The sequence below is a fragment of the Peromyscus eremicus genome, chromosome 19 (genome assembly GCF_949786415.1).
Source record: "Peromyscus eremicus chromosome 19, PerEre_H2_v1, whole genome shotgun sequence".
Lineage (NCBI taxonomy): Eukaryota > Metazoa > Chordata > Mammalia > Rodentia > Cricetidae > Peromyscus > Peromyscus eremicus.
In genome coordinates, this window is record NC_081435.1 from 61,374,669 (window position 1) to 61,383,683 (window position 9,015).

A 9,015-nucleotide genomic window follows, 5' to 3' on the forward strand; every position below is an offset into this window, starting at 1 on the left:
AGGCCAGCCTCTGTGTAAGTCCAATGACCACAAACAAAGCAGGAAGCCTGAGATGACCTTGGGGAGAGGTGGGAACCCAGCCCACAGCAATGTCTGGGACCCAGAACCAGGACCCGAGCTGGGTGGTCCATTCAGATCCCAGTTCTTCGAGCTCTCTTAACTGACGTCTCCACCAGGCTCGTGCATGTTGTAGAACTGAGAATGAGGAAGCAGATGATTGACAGTTCCAGGCTTTCACATTGGGGATAGTTTGTCACATAACAATAGAAGCAAGAAAGTCTCCTTGTAGCTGGAGTTTTCCTGTGTCCCATCTGGCCCGTGGTGAGGACAAATCTCTCTCACCCACCAGTCCTGCAGCTTCTTGGACCCAAGTAAACACACAGAGACTTACATTAATTAAAACTGCCAGGCCATTAGCTCAGGCTACCTGTTGACTAGCTCTTACATTTAAATTAGCCCATAATTCTTATTTATGTTTAGCCACGTGGCTTGGTACCTTTTCTCAGTTCTGCCTTCATATCTTGCTTCCTCTGTGTCTCATTGGCAACTCCTGATTCTACCCAGAATTCTCTTCTCTGCTTGTCCCGCCTATACTTCCTGCCTGGCTACTGGCCAATCAGCATTTTATTTATTAACCAATCAGAACAACACATTCACAGCATACAAAGCAATAGCTACAGCATCTTCTGGCATGCATTTTGTCAGCTCTGTAACTCTCCCGCCAGAGGTGCTCAGAAAATAAATGATGATCAGGGAAGGAAAAATCATCTGAAGCCATGGCTCTTTCTTGAGAGAGCCCATTTTGACAAAGGCGGGTTATCACTCCCTTTCTTATAAGGGTTATCTCAAATGTCCCCTAGCTCATAAGATGTCTGGGATGTTTCATTTTCACTATTCACCTGACTGGATTAGCGATCACCTAGAAAACACCTGTGTGGGAGCGTTTCCAGAAAGGGCTAACTGAGAAAACCCGCCCTGAGTGATGGGCATCCCATCCCATGGACTGAGAGCCCACACAGAACAACAATGGAGGAAAGGAGGAAGCTGGCTGGTGTCAGCATTTGTCTCCTTGTTTTCTTGCTTCCATGAGGCAAACAGTCTCCCTTGCCATGCACTTAGAGCACCATGGTGTCAGCCTCGCTCAGGCCCCAAGTGGAAGTGTCTTTTTTCAAAACCCCCTGAGACTGTTCCTCCTTTAAGTTGTTTGTCTCGAGTGTTTTGCCACAGCAGTGAGAATCGTGACGAATACAATGGCTATTAATTTGAGTGCCAGCCTAAAGGTTTGACATTTCTTCCTCCTTAACATTAGATGCAGAGCAGTTGAATGAATGAAGGGGAATAGAATGTCAAGTTGCTGTCACACTGAGTGCTACATTGATGGAGCTTTGAGGAAAGCCTGGCCTGGGCCTTCAGGTTGGAATGAAAGGAAGCTTGTAAGATGGGTCTTTCTTAAAGAGAGTGTGAGAGATTGCATAGGAAGCTGAGGGCCTCATGGATGTATTTGTGTGAATAGAAGCCTGTGGGACTCCAGGAAACAGAGTCACTAAACAGGGAGATGCCTCACACTTTATTAAAACCAGTATAGTGTGTGTCAGAAGGCAGCATGGGCTGTGTTGTAGTTAGGGTTTTCTGTTGCCGTGAAGAGACACTATAACCATGACAACTCCCAAAGAAAATGTTTAATTGGGGTGGCTTCCTTACAGTTTTAGAGGTTCAGTCCATTATCATCATGTCAGGGAACATGGTGGTGTGGGCTACATCTTGGCTTGTGGGCAACAGAAAGTCCACTGAAACACTGAGCGGTATCCTAAGCACAGGAAACCTCAAAGCCTGTGCCCACAATGACACACTTCTGTAGCAGAAAATTTTCCCTGGTCCCACTCGGTCCCAAGGACCCGCTTAGAGGTGGGCAGGAAATCCAAGGAGAGAGACAAGAAAGAGAAAGGTGGAGTCTGGAGAGATGCCAGCCTGCCACCCAAGGAGCAACATGCCAGCAGACTGGTAAAGCCATAGAACACGTGACAAAACATAGATTATTAGAAATGGGTTAATTTAATATATAAGAGCTAGCTAGCAAGAGGCCTGCCATAGGCCATACAGTTTGTAAATAATATTAAGCCTCTGAGTGATTATTTTATAAGTGGCTGCAGGTCAACAGGGCTGGGCGGGACTATAGAAAACTTTCTGCTACACACTTCCTCCAACAAGGCCACAGCTATTTCGACAAAGCCACACCTCCTAATAGTGCCACTCCCTATGAGATTATGGGAGTCAAGAACATTCACACTACCACAGGCTGTCAGGGATGATTAGGAACTAGTGATATAGGATACATATTTGTGCTGTTTTTCAGTGTCCCAGGTTTTCTGTAATGAATATGTATTATTTTTATAATCATAAAATTCTTGCAAAGATTTTGCAATGAAAAGAAAATGTCCAATTGTGGAAATGATGCTGTGGATGCCTGGGGTCATCCCGGACGCCTAGATCTTTTCACGACAGTTTGTTTTAACCAGTTTGTGACAAGAACCCATAAATGACAACATTTGCTGATGACAGAGGCTTTCAACTGATTATCATGTTGATACTGAACCTGAATCATTTTAGTTCAGTTGTTGTTGAACCTTTTCTTCCTGAATCTATGTGTCAAATGTCCTTAGAAAAACCTTGAATTCTAAAGCCCAGTGTGGTAGTGTATGCCTGAAATCTTATTACTCCGGGAATTGAGGCAGGAGGACCAGGAGTTCAAGGTCATCCTTGGCTACACAGTGCCTTTAAGGCCAGTCTTGTCTACAGGAGACCCTGTCAGAGGAATAACAAAAAGCCCCAAACAAACACTTGGGTTCTAGATGAAGCCAACACATCTCAATCCTTTAAGGCCAGTCTTGTCTACAGGAGACCCTGTCAGAGGAATAACAAAAAGCCCCAAACAAACACTTGGGTTCTAGATGAAGCCAACACATCTCAATCCTCTGTGGAGAGATGCTCTGATATGCAAAGGCCCTTACTGTTTGCCAAGTGAAGCACAAATCCCCAAGGCAAACATCTACTATTCTCTGCAGTCTGTGCCAACCTGTGATCTCCCTTGGCTCTTCCTAAATCCCCTGTGCGGAGTGGTTTGCTGTCTACTTCCTGTTCCATCCATCCCTTTTCATAGACAGAGTGGATCTGGTGGGGTTGGGGGCCTGGCTCGGCCACTTGCTCACATGACTACAAGGAGGTCAGTGCATCCACCACACCTCAGTTTGCTGGTCTGTTAAACATAGACGACAACCCTACTCCTAGGGCAGCTGGGCATCAAAGGCTTCATTAAACAACACTGAGTGCTTGGTATATTTCCTGGTAAGTGTAAGGAACTCCAAAACGGTCACTTGTATTCCTAACTATTAACTAGTTAGTCAGGCATTATCTATCTATCTAGTCAGCACAAGAAGTCCATCTTGTGCTTTCTGGTCTGTGGACCCTGAATGAACTCTGCACCCTCCTCTTACCAGTTCTCCAAGAATGTGGATCAGAACTGGCTTGTCTCAAAGATGAGTTGAATTTGTCGAATTGAAAAATGTGACACCTTCACCATGCACGTACCAGCCACCTGATAGATTTTACAGTGTGTGTGTGTGTGTGAATGTATGTATGTATGTATGTATGTATGTGTGTGTGTTTTGGGGGGTGTGTGTATTCACATTTATGTGGTTGCACATGTGTCTATGGGTGGGTGGAGGAGGCCAAAGGACAGCCTGGAGTTGTGACACCTCAGAAGCCATCCACTTTGTTTATTGAGATGGATTCTCTCAATGGCCTGGAGCCTACCCAGAAGGCCAGGCTGGCTGGCAAGCAAGCCTCAGGGGTCTACCTATCTTTCCTCAGCATTGGGTTTACAAGCGTGCACCTCCATACCAGCCCTTTCAATTGGGTTCTGAGGACTGCACTCAGGTCCTCATGCTTCTGTGGCAGACGCCTTTCCTCACCTCAGGTTTTACCATTTTAACCAGCATCATAAACATAACTGAATGAGGATAACAAGTTGTTTATTCTCACCGAACCCTTGTTGGAGATCTGTGAATGTTTGCAAGAGGTGCAATCCCTTTTTATGCTCTGGGGCTCTGTTCATTTTAACTCAGTATTCCCCAAAGCTCTACTAATAAATAATTCTACATTGTACCTTTGGGCAATCTCTCGTCAATAATTAACACCCCACCTTCCCTTGCAGAGTGATTGCTGCCGTTATGTTCCTTCCCAGGAATGAGTTTCCTACAGCCATTTGTAAATGTTAACCAGATAACGGTTCAATGTCTCCCTGCAAGAAGAAAATGCTTTTTTCGGAAATGTAGATCCGAGCATTGGAATGTCATTTCCTATGCCACACTCCTAGGAGCCACAGCAAAAACGGGGTGAGAGAAATCCTAAACTTTCCAGCAGGGCTGCCCAGTGTGGCAGCAGACAGAGCCACTTGCTGGCGAGGGGGAGAAGCTCAGGTTCTTAAATGGGTGTCATTCATGCTAAAGGGTGCTGTGGCCAATGGCTTGGCTCTGTGTTCTTAAACACTAGGTCATTCATGTTCTCCCTCTCCTACTCCACTCCCCTTCTCCCTCCTTCCCCCGGACATGTGAGGCCAGAGCTCAGCTCTAGTTGTCTTCCTCTGTCAACACACACCTTATATTATTATGTTCTGAGGGTCTCTCTCGGAACCCAGAGCTCACTGTTTAGGATAGGCTCAGGGCCAATGTACCCTGTTGTCTCTGCTTCCCCAGTCCTGGGATGACAGACACACACCACACCCAGATTTTTTTTTGTTGTTGTTGTTTGTTTGTTTCAAGACAGGGTTTCTCATTTTGGAACCTGTCCTAGATCTCGCTCTGTAGACCACCAGGCTGGCCTCAAACTCACAGAGATTCACCTGGCTCTGCCTCTGAGTGCTGGAAATAAAGGCGTTCGCCACCACTGCCCGGCTCACTCCCAGCTTTTTATGTGGCACCTGAGAACTGAACTCAGGTCCCCCTGCTTGTGCTGCTACAGGCACACTAACTGAGCCATCTTCCTAGGAAGATTTCCTTCCAGAGCCTCAGTTTTTTTTTTCTTTGAAACACGAGGTGAAAAGCCCTCCACATAAGTCTCTGATGCTCAGATGAGAAAGTCTGTGTAAACTGTGTTCTTTACTCTGTAGCCACTCATTACTGGGCTCTACTTACCCAAGAAACCAAAAGCAAGCATGAAACACAGCCTTTGTGTAGCTCCCAATTGAAAAGCAGCACATTTAGTAGAAAGAAAAGTCAGATGTGGTAGCATACACCTTTAATTCCAGCACTCTGGAGGCAGAAGCGAGCCTGGTCTACATAGTGAGTTCTAGGACAGCAGAGCTATGTAGTGAAACCCTGTACCACACCCCTACCTCTACACAAATCTTACACACCAGTAAAATTGGAACAACAGGTTATTGTACACAAAGCTGCTCTTCTGGCTAACAAATACCCGTTACTTATGAATAGGATTCACGAGTAACTACTTTGTATAGGTTAGTTATACTCAGAGATGTTAGCATGGTTGGAAGAACACCATCTAGAAATTGTACAAGACCTGCCATTCTTCCCTAGGACAGCTCTACACCAGGGTCAAGTTTAACTCAAAAATGATGATTAATACCATTTGGAGAAGAGGTGTTAATATGCTTGGATTAAAGTTTGTCAGAGCGGTTTTTTGTTTACTCTCTCTTTCAGACCTAAGAGGAATAGACCTGGGGAATCTTTGATTTTTCTGACCGGCATGAAAACCTATGCAATATGCAAAGTATTGAATGAATCAAAAGCCAGAGAGTTCATTTACAACTTAAGTGAACAAATCTAATTTCCTAATAAAAATAAGTTATCTTACAGGAACAAACAATGTCTTGTATTATACATATTTTACTTGCTTTTGTTTTTAATGCATTGCTCTCTCCTGTGATCTCCGAGTAACATATGGGGAAGGTTCTATTATCATGGCTGGGATATACGCAGGCTGTTTCATCTTGAATGACCTTTGTGTTTATACCTGGATCCAATGTTGGCTAACTCAAAGAAAGGAATGGCTCCTCTAGCCTTTTGGATTTCACAAGGCATTTTTATTAAATCTAATTTAGAGTTGTTTATCACATTCTGTCTGAGAAATCAAAGCCTGTAACATCTGGTTTTCCCAGCATCGATATAAGACTGTTTCCAGCAGGCTGTGCGATTTCACTTCTTGGGCTGTAGAACGGGAGCTGAAAGGACCAAGATGGGTCACTGTTTCTAAGGGGCATACCCCTCATGTCTCATGTTTCTGAGTGTCTCTGGAGGTGAGGTCCACAATGTGGCCAGTGTCTGGCAGACTGTAGAAGGGCCGAATGTGGAGCCCATTTCTTCCACCTGCAAAGCTCAAGGAGTTCATACTAATCTTTCAGCAAGTGGTACTCTGCATTTTCCGTGGGCAGGCACAAAGCAATCATTTGAAATAACCAATCGGTACCCTAGGGATATTGCTCAGTAATGGAGTGTTTGCCTAGTATACGCAAGGCCCTGGGTTCAATCCTCCACCCCACAGTAAAGTAAAATAATCGAACAACAAACAAATGAAAAGCCCTGCGTCTCCTCTCTGGTGTGTTTTCCTTTCGCCTCTCCAGGCTCTGCCGGTAGGAACCTACACAGGGCATGAGAAGCGTGAGGCCCTGTAATGTCTGCTGGAAGGGGAGGTTTGGCTAGGATGGAATTCCTGCTGACATGCGCTGGGATGGTGCAGTAAAGTTCTTGCTATAAAAGCATGACTTCAGGTTCCTAGTACCCACGTCAAAAGCTTGGTGGTGCACACTTAATAGACCAGTGCTGGGAAGGCTAAGAGAGAAGAATCCCTGGGGTTACTGACCAGCTGGCCAGGCTGAATCAGTGAGCTCCCAGCTCAGAGAGTGAGTGACCCTGTCTCAAAAATTAAAGGGGAGAGTATTAAAGGGAGACATCCAGTATTTATCTGCCTCTGGTCTTTACATATACACAGAAACACATGTCACATGCCTATATGTTTGTACACATGCTTATGCTCTGTGTGTGTGTGTGTGTGTGTGTGTGTGTGTGTGTGTGTGAGAGAGAGAGAGAGAGAGAGAGAGAGAGAGAGAGAGAGAGAGAGAGAGAGAGATTCACATATATGCACGCACACTCTCTCTGTGAGCGATTTAGCCAGGGATCTTTTTCAATCTTCTCTCTTTATCCTTCTCTCTCCTACTTTTTGAGTGCTTGCAACTTGATAATTGTTAGTTTTCAAACCAAATACAAATGGCTAACTGAGGTGCCCTCTAACAGAGCAAAGCAGATGCTGTGGCGGACCTCTCTCAGCATCTCCAGTACCTGTTACGGGAGGCATGGGTTGGTATATCCTACCCCTACCCTAACCTCTCCAGTCCTGGCACTGTGCTGGGCCCTTCCTCTGGCTTCTTTTCCCTAAATAACCCAGCCATTTTGGTTACGCTGTTCTCTTGATCTCCTGGCTCACTCCTGGCCTCTTGGCTCCTGGTTCCTCTCTCTCACCCCGTCCCCATCATGGCCTGGTTCAGTCTGGACCCTTCCAGATACTTTGCTATTCCTGCCCTCGGTATCTACAATAAACCTTTTCCTCAACCCATACCTAGGAACAGTTTTCATGCTATAACTAACTTTTAGACGCTAGAGATTTGACCTCCTCTAATCCATAATTGCATCTTGAGAATTTGGGGGCTTAGAGATAGATCAAGCCCTTGGCGTTCTTTCCATCCATTTGAGAAGAACACGTCTCTGTGTTAAGAATGGCTGCTTTCCTTAAAGGATCCCTGTTTGGATTCTGACTGAAAGATTCTGCTTACATAGCAGCAATGGTGTGATCCAGCATCTCTCTCCAGCTGCTGCGGAACGTGGCTTGGAAGAACAGCTACACAGGCCAGAGGTAGCTTCTGTGGGATGGGATGGAAGCAATCGAGACACTGGCTCCTCTGTATACCCTGTGACTTCCCTTCTGCATTTCTTTCCTGGAAACTCCTGACCACGCAGGAAAAGGCTTCAGCCTAGTGGGCACTCTAGCAGCCTCTTTGATTGATGCTTTAAACAACAGACCAGGCAGAATACCTCCCGTGCAGGGAAGCCCTGGCCAGAGTTAGGGCAGAAGAAGCCCCATGTGAACCTGGTCTTCTTAGCTTGGATTCAATGATGCTGGAACCAAGAAGCAACAACTCTATATCCTATTTTTGAATGGGTCCTGTTCTCTATGGCCTCCAAAGAGACAGAGCTGTTGGATCCTTACAGGTGAGCAGCGACTGTGTGGATGTGATAATTTGAATGTAATTGGCCCCCATGAGCTCACAGGGAGTGGCACTATTGGTAGGTGTGGCCTTTTGAAGTAGGTGTGGCCTTATTGAAGGAAGTGTGTCACTGTCGGGGCAGGTCGGAGGTCTCTTTTGCCTAAGCTTGGCTCAGTGTCACAGACACTTCCTGTTGCCTTCAAGATGTAGGACTCTCAGCTACTTCTCCAGCACCATTTCTGCCTGCATGCCACCATGCTTCCTGCCATGATGATAATGGACTGAACCTCTTAAACTATAAACCAGCCACTCCAATTAAATGTTTTCACTTATAAGAGTTTCTGTGGTCTTAGTGTCTCTTTACTGAAATAGAAACACCAACTAAGACAGAAATTGGTATCAGGGACCGGGATATTGCTGTAACAGGATGCACCATGTTTTTGTTTAGAGGAGTTTGGACTTTGGTACTTTGGGTTAGAAAAGCAATGGAATGCTTTAAGCACTGCTTAATGAGCCATACTAGTAGAAGCCTGGAAAACAGTGGTACTAAGAGTTATTTGAACTGGGGCGGGGGGGGGGGGGGCTCATTCAAGAGCTTTCAGAGAAGAATTTTAATATGTTGCCTAAATATGTATGTTCTTATGATATTTTGGTAAAGAATGTGGTTTTTTATCCTTGTCTGAAGGGTCTGCCTGAGGTTACAGTGAAGAGTTTTAGATTAATTCCTTTGGCAAAGGAAATCT